Source organism: Dasypus novemcinctus, chromosome 25 (genome assembly GCF_030445035.2).
Source record: "Dasypus novemcinctus isolate mDasNov1 chromosome 25, mDasNov1.1.hap2, whole genome shotgun sequence".
Classification (NCBI taxonomy): Eukaryota; Metazoa; Chordata; class Mammalia; order Cingulata; family Dasypodidae; genus Dasypus; species Dasypus novemcinctus.
In genome coordinates, this window is record NC_080697.1 from 10110875 (window position 1) to 10130299 (window position 19425).

The 19425-nt window shown below is 44.5% G+C and overlaps 1 pseudogene; it reads left to right on the forward strand.

Annotated features, from left to right (window-relative positions):
- Window positions 1-14187: 14187 nt before the first annotated feature.
- On the forward strand, window positions 14188-14673 carry LOC111766659 (complex I assembly factor TMEM126B, mitochondrial pseudogene; annotated as a pseudogene).
- The last annotated feature ends 4752 nt before the right edge of the window (window positions 14674-19425 follow it).

Genomic DNA, 19425 nt, shown 5'->3' on the forward strand with positions numbered 1-19425 from the left:
TCCTGACCCCACCTGTAGCCTCGCCTCTGGCATTACTTTATGAATAAATTAACTTTCCTGTTAAGACTCTGCCTCTGTTTGCCTGTGGGAAAAAGAGTTTCACCTGGTCTATTGCAGCTGTTGCCTTATTGTAAATGTTGCAAGTCCCTGTTATTGTAGATGATGTTACAGTTCTGATAGCAGACAGCTGCTCAGCAGGTTCCAAAAAACGAGGTGGAAACTAGGGTTGAGGCTCTCAGTTCCAGAAGCTTTGAGTTCCTAGTCCATCTTTATCTCCTCTCTTGTGTGTGTGTCTCTCTCTGTCCCTTTATTTCATAAAGTTTTGCGCTGCCTTCCCTTTGAGGCAACCTATCGCTGAGCTGATTGCAGCACTCGCCACCTTTCCAGCCCAAAAGTATACTGTACGCTGCATGGGAACAGGGATCTTTCCTGTGCACTTGTCTATCCCCAGGGCCCGTTTCAGCTGCCTGGCAGGTAAGATGACTCCAACACTTGCTGAATAAGAGAAGGAACAAGAGAAGAAATAAACCAGCTTTGCAGCTGCGGAGTCAAGGAGGCATGAGGTGTTTCCAGGGATGGCCGCGGGGTCCAGGGTGGCTGGAAGGTGGAGTGGGTGTGTGTGGTGGGAAGTGGCAGGAGACGAGGTGGAGCCAGACCCTGGAGAGCCCCGAAGGGGGTTAAGGAATTGATACCCCTCTCTCAAGCTGGTGGGGAGGCCTGAGCATTTCCAGTCCAGGAGTTGCCCTGACACTTTATTGTGGCTGCAGTTTGGAGAATTGGGAGGAGTATAACTGGAGTCGGGGGAACCCAGTGAGGGGGCTGAGGCGTTCATGCGGGCAAGATGATGAGGCCCAGACTGCAGCAGAGGGTTTGGGTTAGAAGCTATTGGCCTGTGAATGTCCCCGCCACAGGAGAGGGGCCCTTTGCTTAGCCCGAGCCTGGGGTCTAGCCAACATCTCACTGCGCCTTCAGTTCTTTAGAGGCGGGCACAGCATCTAGAACCCCTGTAGAGTGGATACCTCTGGGAGGGGCAGGCTCTAAACACTCACCACCTCGGAGCAGTGGTTCTCAAACGGGTTCTCGTTGCATCAAACCCGACCAACTCGACATGCTTGGAGCAGCATCCACGGGGGGGCCTGGTGAGGGCAGTAACTCACAGCAGGGCCATGGCTCTCAACCTGCAGTGAGAAGTCGCCAACTCGGAAGGCTCTTGAATGAGGCTAGAACTTTATAACAGGAAGGAGACACTGAGAAGTTTGAAAGCTACGCCGAGGAGAGATTTGCCAACCGCAGTAGACACTTGTCATGATTTTTGGATGATCCCAGAACCTCAAACACTCTTACTAAATTTGTGAATTTTCTGCTTTGAGTTGGTACTTCTCCAAGAGAGAATCCAGGAGCTGGCTTCTCCAGCATCTCTTGCAGCTAGAGGTACTTGAGTGACCCAGACTCGTCCATCAGGTGGAATTAGGTGATTCTGCTTCAGCAGGTACTGGGGTGAAGCAGCAGGCACTTTGGTGCACCCCACTCTGATGAGGGTAGGGAGACACCCAGCTTCCAGAGCAGCCGTGGCCGGCCGTGGTGAGCTGTGCCTTCTGTGCCCAGCAGCAGTGGCTGTAGGGCTCCTAAAGCAGACCTGCAAAATAATCTGGGAGTGGGGCCGCCACTTGACCGTGGGGGCACCAAACTTGACCCTCACGCCCTTCCAGAATTGACATGGGCAGCTCGGTAGTGGTAGTGGCGAGGGTAGTGCAAGTTGTACACTGCACAACTTCAGAGGGACGTCATTGAAATCGTCACCACGTTTATTGTAACAACTGGTAATCCTTTTTAGAAAATAGCAGCAAAGCGTCTTTCATTTGCCCTTTGGGCTAGCAGAGGGGTTGATAATATTTTTCATAGGTCCTCTCTCGGTTTATTCCAGATGGAGTGGGTTCTGTTGTTTACAATCAAGAATATAGATACCCTAATTTTGTAAAACTTCCCCCTGAATACCATTAGAGCAGGGATTCTTAACCATTTTTGTATCATGGACCCCTTTGCCAGTCAGGTGAAAACCACAAACCCCTTACTAAGCCCACACTATACTGTGTATTATTTAATATATCATTCCCGCACCAACACGTCCCCACTTAAATTCAAGTTCATCAGTCCCTTGTTAAGAATCCCTGCGTTAGAGGGCATTGCATGATAGAGCTCAAAAAAATCAAGAGCCTTTTAGGGGGAGTGGTGTGGCTCAGTGGTTGAGTGCCTATTTCCCATGTATGATCCCCCATACCTCCTTTTAAAAAAGAAAGAAAAAAGAACCTCTTAGCTCCTTGGTCAATGTCAGGACACTTGAATAAAATGAAACTTGCCTGATGTGTCAGTGTCTCCCTAGCTCTTCCCCTCAGAGTTGTCTTATATCTGACATCAAAAGACTATAGAATAAGACATAAGTGGCTCTTCTGGCAGAAGGACCAGTGTTTCTGTATGGCCACTGATGTATTGGCTACCAGCCCAGCTTGTAGCTGTACTTCTAAGTGTTTACATGAGAATATTGCAAAAGTCACATTTCCCCACCACTTTGGATTTTCTTCAAGTCCTTTGTCAAGGAAAAGACTGGAATAATTTTTGATAATGCAAAGATCTGGCCAGAGAAAAAGTCAAATGGGAATTTCTTGAACTGTTAAAAAAATTTTTTTTTTAAAGGAAAAGAAAATTTGCACATACTTTGCTTTGACATAAACATTTTTCTGGTTTTTTGAATAGGTAATACATGCACTTGGTACAAAATCTGAAAGCTAAATAAATGTGCCCAATGTTAGGATCCTTGTCAGCTTTGAGTCACTTCTGATAAGCAAAGCGCTCAGCATGCCGGGACGCTATTTTCCTCACGTGGTAAGGACTGCAGGGGGAGGTATTGGGGACTGGCGCAGCTGCTCAGGGAACAGTCATCTCCTGCCCTGCCCCCCTCAGTGTGTGGGCTTCGTCCCACACTGTGTGAGAGCCCAGGGCGAAGGGTGAGGCAGCTCCCAGGGCTTTCTGCCTCCATCCCATCGGCTAGAGATAGGCCCCGTGCCCACCAAGGCTGCAAAGGGGTCTTGGACGGTGAGTTTTGGGCTAATTTGCTCTACAGTGAAAAAGGGAACAAGGAAAAAAATGGACTGGAATGGGCGCTGAGAGCAAACCTATAGTATCTGCTACCAGTACAGAGTAAAAGATGATTAGCCCTACTTCCCCACTGTGCTCACCCCGCTGTCACCAATATCTTACCTATACTTCCAGGCTGATTCTAAATATTTTTAAATATTTGCATGGATGTGCTCTGAATGTTCTGTTGAAAGTAGACATATGTTTCTAACGTTAGACCAGGAGGCAGAAGGGCGACCCCTGAAGAAGCTGGTAAGAGCTTGGGTTCTGTGGATAAAAGACGCACCAACTCTGCTTCAAAGTGGGAAACAAAATGCAAAGCCAGGAGTTTGGAGAAGAAAGAAATTTTTCTTTTCAAAAACACCCCAAGCCCAAAGTTGGTAGTCTTTTTTGAATGCTTTTTTTTTTTTTTTTTGGCAACTGAGTAAAACCCAAGTAAATACGCAAAAATCACTGCATTCAATGGTTTGCCTCCATTTTTCAATGGCTGCAGGGGTTGTGATTCTGTTAAAGCTTGGAGAACAAGCAGACGCTGTGGGGACCTCATCTGAACTGCGTTCCGGTGCCTCGGCCTGTTTTGAATCCCACCTTCCTAGCTGCGTGAGCTGCTTAAGAACGAGACAAGGCTGAGGTTCAGCGCTTCTCGAAGAGAAGAGGACGTTTTGGAAACACAGGTGGCACAATTTCATTACTGCCAATTCATTTCAAAGAGATCTGTCAATGACTATTCAAAAATATTTAGAATGGGAGATGTAGTTCCATCCAAAATAATGGAATTAATATTTGGAAGGAACAATTCATAGGGATTTTGTTTCATTCAATAACAGGTTGGTTGTAAATTTTGTTTGTTTTACTGCTTCATTTTACATGCACAGGCATGAGCATTAAGCTGCACTAGTCAATAAAAATAAAATATCCAGTCACCAATTCCTTCATATTGGATATAATAGCGTCCCCAGGGCAGCCTTCCCTGTGACCACACCTTCAAGTCATTCATTTCAAACTTACTTTTACCACCATCCACTGGAACCACTGGATATTCCATTATGATCCAGTAGGTAAATGCATCATTCAAACCTACAACAGAAATGATAGACTCAAGAAACAATATTTACACTCAGCACCTGTGATATACTCTGATATTTTCTTTTATTCAACTCCATTTGGTTCTATTTCTTTCTAATCTGATTGTGAACCTCTAAATAGAGTTCTTGATTCTCTAATGTTTCACAATCACCAGTTCAGAAAACTTTGTCTTCAAGAGATTCTTTCCTGCTGCAGCTGCCCTCCAATCTCTTACAGCACCCAGTTTTGTTTTGTTTTGTTTTTTCTTTGTGGGACTCACCAAACTTGCAATTATTTAATATACATATAAAGATTTATTTATTTACTCCCCCTGCCCCCGCAGCTTGTTCCTTTCTTTTGCTGTCTCTTCTCTGTGTTCATTTGCTGCATGTTTTTTCTGTATCTGTTTTGTCTCCCTTTGTTACGTCATCTTGCTGCACCAGCTCTCTGCGACGCACGGGCCATCAGCTCTCCACAGCACGTAGGCCAGCTTGCCTTCACCAGGAGGCCCCGGAACGCGAACTCAGGACTCCCATATGGTAGGCGGGAGCCCAGCTGATTGAGCCACAGCCACTTCCCCATTTAATATATTTTTAAATGCATTTCTCTCTCTCTGACTCCACTAGATGACAAGCTCCCGGAGGCCGGGTATGATGTCTGCACTGTTCACTGTTGAACCTTACACCCACGGGCTCATAGGGGATGAGGAAGCCGAGACTTCAGGAACAAGATCGTGGGACAAGGCTGATGTTTAGCCCTGCCTTGGCAGGACAGTAAACAGGCACCTTAGATTGTTCATAGAAGAAATAGCCTGGCATGGCTTTTTCCAAGAATCAAGTGATGCTGAGGAAATGGCCCAGTTTAGCTTCACTGGCCAGCAACAGGCCGCTCTGTGCTGGGCATTCGCCCTGGGCCCAGCCTTGCCTCTGGCCAGCTCCGGCAGGGGGCTTGGGCCCTCCTGCCCAGTGGGCACCTGCTGGTGAAGCAGGTCAGGGGAGAATTAGCATAAAATGCCAGGGTTTCTTTCAGCATGTTTGCACATGAGCATGTGTAAAAATTAAAATTATGTGGCTAGGGAATACATTGTGTAGTTTTTTAAAAAAATTCTCTTTAATACTGCTGTTTTCATTTGCTAAAGGCTGCTGGGAGCAACAGACCAGAAATGGGTTGGTTTTTACGATGGGAATTTATCAGGTTAAAAGCTTACAGTTCCGAGGCTGAGAAAAATGTCCAACTCACAGCGTCGTCAGATGCTCTCTCCCTGGAGGTCAGCTGCTGGCAGCCCCGGGGTCCTTCCACATGGCAAGGCGCAGTGGTGGCTCTCTGCTCTCTGCCTTCTCCTCCAGCCTCACTTTCCCGGGAGCTCGGCTGTGGGCAGGGAGGCACATGGCAGGGTCCACTCTCTCCCCTCTCTTCTGGGCCTCGTTGCTCTGCAGCTGCTCCACCGCTCTCTCCCAGGCTCGTCAATACCTGGAAACTTCTGTCACTGTGGCTTTTTTCCCGTGTCTGCAGCTTTTTAGTTTGACATTTATAAAGGACTCCAGCGAGAGGATTAAGACTTACCCTGGGTCCTGCAGTCCAGTCCAAGGTCCTTCACTGAAGCGATCTAATCAAAAGTGACCTAATCAAAAGTCACAGGACAGTGGGTTTGCAAGCACAGGGATGGGTTAGCTCTATGGACGTGATCTTCTCGGACCCACCCAGCTTCAGACTGTCACAAATGCTCTATTGCTTGCTGTATGGAAATGACTCTGAAAAGCTATTTCCTTGTTGGTCAGCTCTGGCCGTGATATGCTGACTCAGGGCCCCAGATGCCAAGGTCTTATAACAACAAAGATTTACTTCTTGCTCTGTGTCCTTCACAAGCTGGCTGCAGCTCTTCTCCACGGCCTCTCCACTCTGGGACCAGATTTCAAGAAAAGTCCCATTCTGGGACAGACTGATCTTGTGGCAAAGGAGAAAAAAAAGAGGGATGGTGGGACCAGACGATGGCACTCACCTTTTTGTAACTGGCATAAATCAATTTCACTCACATGTTATTAGCCAAAGCAAGTCACATGGCAACGTCTAACGTCAGGGGGTGGGGACGACAATCCTTTCACGGGAGGGATGGCAAATCATCGGAAACCATAATACAGTATATTTATGTGGCTTTTATGATGGGGATGGGATGGGCACTGTCTCCTCTCTTGGAAGACTCAGTAAGAACCTTTCAGAAAAGTCTGACTTTGTGAAACCACATCAGCCTCTCATTGAGACCCTTGCTTTGGCTGGGCTCATTTAACAGCTTTCTTTTTGTTATTGTTCTTTATTATTTTTACTCTACCCACCCCTCCCCCACACACACTGTGGCTCCCTCACCTGTCTGCTTATTGTCTACTCATCTTCTTTAGGAGTCACTGGGAACCTAACCCGGGACCTCCTATGTGGGAGGCGAGTGCCCAACTGCTTGAGCCATCTCCACTCCCTGCTGGTTGTGGCGTCTGCTGGTGGTGTCGTCTGCACGTTGTGCCATCTGCTCATTGCAGCATCTGTGGCATCTGCTCATTGCGTCTGCTTGTCTTCTTTAGGAGGCACCGGTAACCGAACCCGGGACTTCCCACGTGGGAGGCGGGTGCCCATTTGCTCCCTAACAGCTTTCGAGCAGTGTTTCGGCTTCCCAGCCTGGCTCCCTTGGGCCTTTTGTCACTTGGTGTCCTGTGAATAGAGGAGCTGCACCAGCTCCAGTTGGGCCGAATGGGAACCATGACTGATGCCCTCTTCCAAGTTCTCCAGCCCAAGAGCAATGGCCCTTCCTGCCTTCAGGTTGTGCACTACCGCCCACCTGCAAAAGCACCCAGGACACATGCAAGGCCATGGGGTCAAATGATCCCAAGAGAGATTTTCTCCACATGCTGCAACTACCAATGCATGACAAAAACACCCACTTGGTGCTCATTACAGAAATTTCCAATCGAAGCCTGTGCTATCCCTCCCTGACTTGATCTTACATTCTGAGTCTGTGTGGAAAAGAAACCAAAGAGAAAGGAGGCCTGCTTTGCACACGCCCTAACAGAAGGGTCCTGAAACTTTCCTGTGCGTAAGAATCACCTGGAAGGTTTTAATAGGCAGAATGTCAGGCCCCTAGCCCAGAGCTTCTGATTCCGATGGCTGGGGCTGGACCCAGGAACCTGGGTTTAAGTCTCTGAAGGCAGCTGCCCCATTGAGGGAGTTTGCAGTTTCCCTGGATTTCCGGATCTGGCTCTAACGGGCTTGGCAGCAGGCCTGGGTGGGGGCTCGAGAGAGAAAGAGGGAGTGCAAGGAAATGGCTGCCAGCACCAAGAGCTGCAGCCTCGGGACAAAGCCAGCCTCACTGAGAGACTGCGTGGGTGAGCGTGAGCCATTGGGGGCCCAGAGTGCCCGCAGCCCCTCCCGCTCGCCAACCCCAGACTTCTCAAGAGGAGTCACTTCTTAGCCCACGCCCCTCCCCGCCCCAGCCCCTACCTTCTGGGGTTCCCATCACCTAACCCAAAGGTCTCTTCCGAGAGTTCAGGGAGCTCAACTTCCGGCAGGTGCCCAGTGTTAGCCCCTCCTTCTGCGGATGTTGCGGGGTCCTGATTCTCTTCTAAGTTTCTATCTCCTCTGCCACTTCCTTTTCTTCTTCCCACACTCTACCTCAGAGCAAGGCCACAGGCTTTCTGCCAGGTCAATAATAGATTTTTGTCCTTACCGTAAAAGTAACACATCTTAACTGTAGAGAATTTGGAAAGCGTAGCTGAGCAAAACTAAGAAAATGAAAACCACCTATCACCCAAAGGGAATCTTTTCTCTCTGCATAAACATTCATCTATTTTTATTAAAAGTGAGATTGCACTGTATTTAGGATCTTTTAACTTGCTTTCTGTACTTAATGTGTAATGAACATATTTCTTTTACTATGTATTCTTCTAATACATTACTTTTTTAATTTATTGAAGTATATAACTCATACATAAACATACATAAACAACAAGTGTACAGTAATAGATGTGAACTTACATAACAAACGTGTATAACATACAGGGCTCTCGCACCTTACCTACCACTAATACTTCGCATTGTTGTTAAACTTTTTAAACTAATCATTAAAGAACATTGTCAAAATATTACTACTAACCAAAGCATTTTCCCCCAACCCTATCATTATCTTTATATCATTTATATGTGCACATACATAAACAACAAGTGTGTAGTAAAAGTTGTGAACTTATAAAGCAAACACGCATAACATCATACAGGGGTCCCCTACATCCACCCTCCACCAACATCTTGCATTGCCATGAGATGTTACAAATTATGAAAGAATATTGTCAAAATCTTACTACTAATTATAGTCCTTATCTTATATTTGGCGTACTTTCCCCCAACCCACCCTATTATTATTTTTTAAACATATTTTTTTATGACAGACATTGTAAACTTATAAAACATTCATGCACATGTGCAGAATTCCCAAACAACACCCCTCTATCAACACATCACACTGTGGTGGAACATTTGTTACAAATAATATCATCTGATTGTTACCATGTCCATAGTGTACATTTGGCACACATTTTCCATCCTGCCTCATTATCAACACAGTACATCTTTGGCATAGATGCAAGAATATTATATTATTACTGCTAACCACAGTCCATAGGTCATTCCAGTTGTATCTTTCCCATGCTTCTCCATATTCCCAGCACCCTGCCACAGTGATGTTCATTTGCTCTAGCTCACAAAGGACACTCTTGCATCTGTACCATCAACCACAGTTCTCATCCACCTCTTGGTGTACTGTGCTATTCTGTTCCTAGAATATTCTCTTGCATTCTGTCAATGGGCACTTACATAACCAGACTACGATTTTCAGCCACACCCCCATTTATAAACTAGCTGTTACTGTGTTTTACTATCCACTCTATACATTTCCATACTTTTACAGTAAAACTAATTAAAACTTCTACATACATTAAACATCAGTAGTCCATCTCAGGCCTCCTCTTACCTCCTTTAAGAATCCACTACTACCACCAGGTCTTGAAACTATTTTCTCACAATTTATTCTAGAAGATTTATGATTATTGCTTATATTTTTATGTTTTTTATCCATTTTGAGTTAATTTTTGGATAAGGTTGAGATAGGGGTCCTCTTTCCATCTTTTGGCACCATTTGTTGAATGGACTGTTCTGCACGAGCTATGTGGGTTTGACAGGCTACTGAAAAATCACTTGACCATACCTGTGAGGGTCTGTTTCTGAACCATCAATTCAGTTCCATTGGTCTAAGTGTCTGTCTTTATGCCAGTACCATGCTGTTTTTACCACTATAGCAAGGTAATATAATTTAAAGTCTAGAGAGGAGAGTTCGCTTTTCCTTTTTAAGATATTTCTGGCTATTCAGAACCACTTACCCTTCAAAATAAATTTGATAATTGTGTTTTAAATTTTTAAAAAATGCTGGTAGACTTTTTATTGGGATTGCTTTGAATCTGTATATCAATTTGAGTAGAATTGACATCTTAATGATATTTACTCTTCCAATCTGTGAGCATGGAATGTTCTTCCCGTTATTTAGGCCTTTTTAAATTTCTTTTAACATTGAGTTGCAGTTTTCTGAATACAAGTGCTTTACATCATTGGTTAAGTTTATTCCTATTTGAGTTCTATCTGTGATATTTTATCTTCACCACTCTTTTGACACTTTTAGTTACTTTTATGGATATAATCTTCATTTCTAGACTCTCTTCTAGTCCTCTCTCCCCTTTCTTTTCTTTCCAGGTTCTGGCACACCCTTTAGTATTTCCTGAAAAATCTGGTTTCTTGGTTAGAAATTCTCACAGTTTCTGTTTATCTGTGAATACCCTAAACTCACCCTCATTTTTGAAAGACAATCTTGCCAGATATAAGATTCTTGGCAGGAAGTTTTTCCCTTGTAGTATCTTAAATATATCACACCACTGTCTTCTTGCATTCACGGTTTTTGGTGAGAAATCATAAGTACTTAATCTTACTGGGCATCCCTTGTATATTATGCATTGCTTTTCCCTTGCTGTTCTCAGAATTCTCTTTGTTGTCGGCATCTGACATTCTGATTAGTATATGTCTCAGAGTTGGTCTATTCAGATTTTTTTGGATGGGAATACATTGTGCTCCTTGGACATGGATGTCTATGTCCTTTAGTAGGTTTGGGAAATTTTCTACCATTGCTTCTTCAAATATTCCTTCTCCCCCTTTTCACTTCTCCTCTCCTTCTGGGACACCCATGACACATATGTTTGCACGCCTTTTGCTGTCATTTAGTTCCCTGAGACCTTGTTCAATTTTTTCCGTTCTTTTCTTCATCTGTTCTTTTGTAGGTTCACTTTCAGAGGCCATTTCTTCAAGCTCACCAGTTCTTTTTCCTGCCACTTCAAACTTGCTATTATATGATTCCTATGGTTTTAAAATTTCATTTATTGCACCTTTCATTCCCATAAGATCTATTTTTCTATGTATGCTTTCAAATTCCTCTTTGTGCTCATCCAATGTCTTCTTAATATCCTTAATCTCTTTAGCCATCTCATTGAATTTATTTTTTTAAGATTTATTTTTGTATTTATTTCTCTCCCCTTCCCCCTCCATCCCCCCTCCCCCACCCTGTGGTCTGCTCTCTGTGTCCATTCACTGTGTGTTCTTCTGTGACCGCTTCTATCCTTATCAGTGGCACTGGGAATCTGTTTCTTTTGGTTGTGTAATCTTGTTGTGTCAGCTCTTCGTGTGTGCGGCACCATTCTTGGATAGGCTGCACTTTCTCTCGCACTGGGTGGCTCTCCTTACAGGGCGCACTCCTTGCGTGTGGGGCTCCCCCATGCGGGGGACACCCCTATGTGGCATGGCACTCTCTGCGCACATCAGCACTGAGCGTGGGCCAGTTCCACACGGGTCATGGAGGCCCGGGGTTTGAACTGTGGACCTCCCATGTAGTAGGCAGATGCCCTATCCATTGGGCCAAGTCTGCTTCTCATCATTGAATTTATTAAGGAGATTTGTTTGAACATCTATGATTCATTGTCTCAGTGGTGTGGATTGTAATTTTTTGTTGGTGTCTTGGCACCTGGCTTACTAGAATATTTATTCTGGGTGCAGTTTTTCTTTTTAGTTTAGGGCTTCCTACCATTTTCCCCTTGCTCGTTGTGCAGTAGGAACCAAGGATGTAGTTGATGCTATAGGCTGTGAAGGCTCAAGCTGCCCTCATTACCCCAGGGACTGATGAAGCTCTCCCAACTTTCTCCTTTGCCAGTGGTAGGGACAGAGTCACAGCTGTGTGGAATAATCCAAGTCATGCAGGCCTGGACTGTAGCTGCCCAGAGACTGATGAAGCTTCCCACCCCTTTCTCCCCTGCCTGGGATGGGGCCGGAGCTGCAGGTGCGGGCAGCAATCTATGCAGCGCAGGTCCAAGATAACCGCGGTTGCCCCAATAGACTTCTGATTTTCAGTCTGTGCCAGCCAAAGGTACCTGCAGTTATCTGAATAGGCTGGTGCAGCACTCCGCTCGATAGCCTCCTCCCTGCCAGAGGTGGGGCTGACACCTAGGCTGGGACTGTGGGCCAATCTGTGTGAAAGAAATAGGTTCCTAATATCACTGTGATTTTTGGTCAGCCCGGCTTCCCCTCAGGCTGGGGGCAGAGTCGAAATGGTGGCCTCCAGCCTCTTTCCAACCTGGACAAGTTCAAACTTTAGCTGTTCTTAGGATTATACTCTAGCCAGCTGAACCCACCAATCAGTAGCTGAAATCGGTGGCCAAATGTGTCCTCCTCCACTTTTTTTGGGAAATGGAGCTTCCAATTCCAACCACAGAAGAGCTCCTGGGGCAGCTCGTGCCTCCAGAGTAGGATAATCACTGGCCTCCACGGCTTGGCTGGTAATTTCCCGGAGAGGCTGGCGCAGGTTCCCGCAGCTTCCTCCCTGCTGGAGGTGGCACTGGGGCCTAGGCTGGAGCTGCAATCTGACCTGGATGGAAAGAAGCCAGTCCCCACCAGCACTGGGATTTTCAGGCCAACCTGCTTCCCCTGTGCCAGGTGCAGAGTTAAGATGGCGGCTCCCAGCCTCTTTCTGACGTGGAGAGGTTTAAACCTTAGCTCTTCTCAGGATTATACTGTAGCCCACCAAATTTACTCATCAGTAGCTGAAGTTGGTGCCCAACCATCTCTTCCTCCCCCATTTTTGGGAAGTGGAGCTTTGAATTCCAGCGGCAGAACAGCTCCGGAGGTGGCTTGTGCCTCCAGTGGAGGATGGGCACCGGCCTTCAGGGCAAGGAGCCTTTACTTACGGGTCTTCTCTGCAGACGGGCATCTCCTCCTTCCATTCCTTCCAGGATGTGGCAGGACGCTCTTCTGGTCTCCTGGAGCCCCCAAACAGGTGCTTCAGCTAGCTCCAGAGAGCTCTGGGTGTTTGCTAACTGCCCTGTGGCAGGAGCTGACTCTAGGAGCTCCTTACTCCACCACCATCTTGTTGGTTGTCCCTAATACGTAATTTTTAATGGCTATACTATATTCCACTGTAACAGATATTATTTATTTAACCAATTCCTTTATTGGGGGACATTCCTCTACTGGATATTGAGTTTCTTCTTGTTTATAATAATAAGTGTGCCTCAATGAATCTCCTTCTGTGAATTTTTATGAACTTTATTTCCATAGAATAAATTGCTAGAAGTGGAATGTCTGAATATTTAGGTCTTCTTTGGTCCTCTCTGTGCCACCCGCATCAGGAATTTCATCTACTGGTGTGGTTTCAGCTACCACCTCTCTTTTGCTAATTCCCCAAACTGCACCTCTCGTCCCAGCCCTGCTCCTGGACAGCAGGTGTAACTCATGAAGCTGCCCGTTGCGCTCTCTATTCGAAGCACTTCAAGCCCAATCCTATCCAAGAATGGACTCTTCGATGAACTCCCTCTCCTTTATTTCCCATTTCTGCTAATGGTACCACTATTCTCCCAGCCATTCAGGCATAAAATCTTGGTGTCCTCTCTTCTTCTCTCGATCCTCTTATATCACTTAAGATGCCAGATCTACCTGCAACCCCACAAATTCAAATGCTATCCAACTCTCAAGGCCTATCTCAAATTCCACCTCATTTACTGAAGTTTACCCTTATCCTACAGCCAAACATAATCCCCAAAGGAGGATGAGAGCGAGACAAATAATATTTGAAGAAATAATACTGACATATTTCCAAACTTGATTAAATCTATGAACACACAATCTAAGAAATTCAGTGAACCCCAAGCACAAGAAATATGAAAAAAAAAAAAACAAAAAAACTACACACAGGTATATCATATTACCATATGACCCTGCAATATCACTACTGGGTATAAACCTAAAAGAATTGAGAGCAGTGACATGGACATCTGCACATGGATGTTCGTAGCAGCATTATTCACGAATGCCAAAAGTTTGGAACAACCCAGGTGTCCATCAACAGATGAATTGATAAACAAACTGTAATATGTTCACATGATGGAATATTGTGCAGCTGTAAGACGTGAAGTCATAAAGCATATGACAACATGGATGAACCTGGAGGACATTATGTTTAGTGAAGCAGGCCAGATACAAAAGGACAAATACTGTATGATTGTGTTACTATGCACCAAATATATTGTGTGACATATTGTACTATTCAAAAAAATTTTTTTATGTATCCAGTACATTTAATTGAGAAATGTATGTTTTTATTCAACAGTTTTCTTTTTATTTTCTAATTATTTTTTTTTTAAAAAGAAAGTATATCATAAGCAAATTGTTCAAAATCAGTGATAGAGAAAACAATAAAATCAACCAGGAAAAAAAAAAAAAGACACGTTAAATACAGAGAAATAAAGTTAAGGATGACAGCAGGCGGGCTGCCCGCCCACCCGGGCTCACGTGAGCCGCCGAGATGGCGGCACCTGGGCAGAAGGCTGGCGCTGACTTGAGGGATACAGGTGTGTGCACGATATCAAGATGGCAGCATATATGCAAGGTCAGCCCAGGCCTCCTCTTGAAGATGCAAAACTCAGAAGACCAACAGTCATTGAAGTGATAGGAAAAAAAATGGAATATCTTAGTAAAGCCCTTAAATATATATGGGTCAGTGTTCCTTGGAACAACAGCTGGTTTCTCTGGAATATTGGCAAACTTCATTTTCAAACACTGCTTCAAGGTTAACCATGATGCTTTGAAGACGTACACATCATTGACTACACTTCCATTTTTGTCTACTATAGTTAGTTATAAGCTCTTTGTAACGGATGCTTTGTGTTCAGGTATCATACTGTTCCACTGCCACCAAAAGGGAGAGTTTTACTATCTTGGCTGTTGCTTTGCCAAACAGAGTTGAAAGCAATGATGATTACTCTAGTCTTTCAGACGTTTCCTGGAATACTTCATGGTCTGCATCATTATGCAGTATTTCAAAGTACACTTGAGAAAACTGAACATGAAGATTAACCAAAGAATGAATGAATGGATACTAAAGCAGGCAAATAGATTTTTTATGGTGAGGAGTCGGATATTGCTGGAAGAGTTACAAGTAACTGGAGAGACAACTTGTGTTTGTCCCTCTGCCTGGCATATAGCAGGCACACAATAAATATTAGGTAATTCAATTTAAAAAAAAAAAAAAAAGGATGACAGCAGGTTTTTCATTAGAAACTCCGCCTGGGAGACAGCAGAGTCACCTCTTCTATGTACTGAAAGAAAAAGCAAAAACTGGCAACCTAGAATTCTATACCCAGCAATAATATCTTTCAAAACCAAAGGCAAAATAAATACATTTTCGGCTGAAAGAATTCATCACCAGCAAGCAGACTTGCAGTATAAGAATTTTTAAAGGATACCAGATGTAGATTTATACAAAGGAACGAAGAGGACTGGAAATGGCCATCAAATGGGGGTACACATGGAGACTTTTTCCTTATTATTATTTTTCACTTTAAAAGATAATCCACTGCTTAAACAAAAATAAAAGCCACTGAATATCAGAGCAAGAAGGAACTTGTCAGCCTCTCCTTTGTCAGCTGAGTCACTGACTTAGTTTCCTAGGCTGCCATAACAATGACCACAAAGAGGTACTTGAGAGTCTCCTACACATCTGGAGGCAAAAATCACCAAAACTAGTGTGTCATCAGGGCCAGGCTGTCTCTTCAACGTGTAGGAGAATCCTTCCTGGCCTCTTGCTGGCCATCCTGGGGTCCTTCTTGGCTGCAGCTGCAGCACTTCAACCTCTGCCTCTGTTGTCCCATGGCCATTTCTCTTTCTTTCTTTCTCTCTCTCTTCTCCTTCTTATAAGGACTTCAGTCATTTTAGATTAAGGGCCCCCCTTACTCCAATATGACCTCATCTTAACTAAATATATATGCAATAACTGTATTTCCAAACAAGGTTATATCCTAAGGTACCGGGGGAGGGGGTAAGGACTTCAACCTATCTTTTGGGGGAACACAATTCAACCCGTAACACTAAGGTCATAAACTGACGGGATGGCCAGGAATATAAATCAGGTTTCCTGATGCCTGGCCCAGATTTCAAGCTACCTAACTGAATGATGACGGCTACAAAATTCCTTTCTAACAGATGAGAAACAAAGTTACTCTTTTTCTGGTTTCCAGGTCAAATATGTTCGCTTGTCCCTCTCCAGCCATTCCTTGCTCACAAACATCCTCATGATAATATTTGCACAGTGCTCTATAGTTGGCCAAAGCTCCCATGTCTGTTACCTCACTTGATCCTTAGAACAACTCCAACAGGCACGCAGGTCAGGGATTTGCATCTCCCTGATTGTACCGATGCTGAATCTGAAGCTCAGATCCCACTTAAATTCCCCAGGATTTGAGACTATGAATTTAGGAAATTAGGAATTGAATGTCAGTCATCCGACTCCAGACCTTGTGTTCATTCCAGTCTCCTCATGCTGCCTCTTTCACGTACCTGGAATCTCACCTTACGTGGCAACATTCATCTTGCTTTTAATTCGTTTTCTCATAACTGAAGTTCACATGAAAAAACAAAGCAACCTCAGTAAAGCAAAGGTACAACTTTTTTCTTTCCATCAACTATTGTGCTTATTTATAACACATTCCTTTTTCTAAAAGCAAAAGGAGGCCTAGAATAGTACGTTTATCTTATCTCTCACCTGCAAGCAGTGTTGAAACAATTAGATTTAGAAAAAAGTAAGTGGCACAATTACTGTGAACTAATTAGTCACAGAGTGAAAATCATGAGGGATTAATACATCACCAGATGCAAGGAAGAAAAAGTATAATTTATCAAGGAAAGTTCTCTTGATTTCACATAACAAGAACCTTTAAATGCAGGTGTGAAGGGGAACAGATCGTAGCTCAGTGATTGAGTGCCTGCTTCCCATGTACGAGGTCCTGGGTTCAATCCCTAGTACCTCCTTAAAAAATAGTAAAAATAAAAATAAATAAATGCAGGTGTGGGTATATTCACATTTATATTGAAAATAATTAGTGGAAAATTTGTAGAGTGGAGGCAAATGATTTCATTCAGTTAACATTTACCAATCTGCTCCACTTTGGGCCATTCAGCTAAGTGCTGTAGGTAGAAGAGAGTAAGAAGCCCCCATCTTCAAGTTGCTTGCTCCAGGGAAACGGAAACAATGTATTATGGGCTGTAAAGCAGGCTCATCCTAGGTACTGGAGGAACCCAGAAGAGAGGAAGCCAATTCACCAAAACAGTGTTCTCTAAAAGCTAACCCATTTGCCAAAGGGTAAGTGAGAGAATGGTAAATTTACCTCACTTACTAAACACATCTTCTAAGTGATATTTTCTTAACTATTCGAACATGTTTGCATTCTTTTGAGTACTTAATTATGTGTCACTGTGCTACAGACTTTACAGATCTGCACCTTATGAAGTGATCGTGTAAACTAAAGCTCACAAAGGTTAAGTATCGCGACCAGGCTCACAAGGTAGGTCAGCGGTGGCACCAGGAGTTAGTCTGTCTGAATCCAATGCCTGACCCTCAACAACTAACTATGCCTCCTGCCTTATGTCATTCGTTGATTCATGTGCCAGGCGTTGTACTAGGGACTTTTTGTACATGAATCGCATCATTCAGTAGTTACAATTCTTTGAGGTATTACAGCCCATTCCAGAAGAGAAAAGACACAGACTGTACCACAGGTCACTCCACATCACTCATCTACAAGACCAGCAGTCGCCTTCCATGGCCAGCCGGACAGCTCCCTGGGCCGCCCCTCCACCTCCCCACCTTCCCCCACCCCCTCCCCCTCCACGCCATCTCCTGACTCAAGCTGGCTCTTCCCCGCATGGTCTTGCAGGCCCCCTGCCTGGGATATTCTTCCTGCCTCACATGTCACCTTCTAAGTGAGGCCATCCTGACAACGTTTACAATTGCAATCTCCCCACCCAGCGCCCATCCCTCTTTTCCTCCACAGTTATATCACTAATTTGCTCTATACTTCAAGTGTCTTGCCTCAGACTTTTTTTTTTTTTTACTGTTTTGCCCTTCCGTCCTTCTCCTGCACTGAGAACAATGTCTGGAACAAAGGATACACACACTCAAAAATACTGGCTGAATTAAAATTTCTGCTCAGTTACACTAAAGTGTGAACTGGTACTGAGTCAGCCCCGAAGGCAGCAAATGCGCCGGGGTCTTGTGCAGCTCCCAGGTGGGGTTGCTTCCCGGGTCCTCGAAGCCCCACTCCGTGGGGAGAAGCTGAGAAAATGAAGTGGCAAGACCAGGGCACATGAGAGTATGGACAAAAGTAGGCAGGTGAATGAAAAAGAGCTTTCTTTAGAAGGAAAATGATTAGGTGAAAATAAAAGGCAAGCCTACAAAATGTTTTCCAAGTCAGAAGGAAAGTGATTTCCCAAATCAAATACTAAAAGCCAAAGTGGAAGTTAGAGAGGCTCCAACAGGGCTCTGGGAGCATCCATATTCCACAAGACACTTTTGTGGGAATGCGGCGGTACTGTCATAATTTAGGAGTCAAAGAATGGTGAAATCGATAGGATACTTTAAGGCGAAGGTTGCTTTGCATTTTAAAATGCAAGAACATTTAAACGGTATATCTCCCAATGCTCTATCTGAACTTTAGAATTTCATACACTAAGTAACTTTGTTAAAATCTTTTCTCTAGCGCTAGCAGAGGTAAAAACACTAACCTTCAAAGTAGCCTGGGCATATTTACTAGGGTATTAGTTCCTCCACTGGAATAGCAAGCTGCTTGGCAGTCACGGTTTCTCCCCCATCCTTAGGGGAATAATGGAATCGCCACATTTCGACTGTTCTCTTTCACACGGTCTAAGGTGCAGGCTGTCTTCGAGAAGATAAAACTTCACCGAATGAAACAGTGGTGGGGCCCTTACGGCCATCACTCCCACCCCGGGGAAGGATGCCCAGCAGGGCCCCTGCACGCGGCACGGGGCTGCGGGAAGGCTCCTGTGTGCCTACCCCCGACACTGAGCGAGCCCCACCTGATGTCCAAATGCTCGAGGGATTCCCACCCACGGCAAAGGGCTAACAAGTCTGGTTAATATCTAAACACTGCTTGGCATGTGCTTGGAGGGAGAACAATGGAAATAAATGACTAGCCCCTAAGAAAGCCAAGATGGGCCTCTCATGAGACTCGCAGGTCAGTTTTGTTCAGAAACACAGACCTCCTGGCCCAGAGAAACTATCCCTGATTTTAAAATGGTCTAAAACCATAAAAAAATCAATAAAACATTTTCCATTACTGGGAATTGGGCATAATCACACTTTTCTAAATATAATGTTTTTGTTTTCGGTGGCCGTGGTGGTGAGGCATCCATTAAAATGAGACTGCAGTCAAACTGCTCTCCCTGCGAAAGTGTAGCAATGACACCTGGCTTAGAAGGTGTGCCAAACACTACAGCCGCACACTCAGCAAGACGCAAGGTGGAGTACCTTCAGGAGAAATTCCAGCTGTCGTGGTGATAAGCTGGTTTGCTTCTGCTTTCTGTTTTGGTTCCCCTCGAGGTCATCTGAAGCATTTTAACTTGAGTGTTCGCATGAGCCCATTACCTACCACAACATGAAAAGACAGCCTGTTCCACAAATTAAGTGCCTTTTCTATCAAACTACCAATATAAATTTCTGGCTTGTATTCAAGAATTATCCTCAATGGATCGTGAAATTATAGTTTTAAGTTACTGGACTTAAGTATTAAAAGACCCTGGCGAATTTATTGTAAT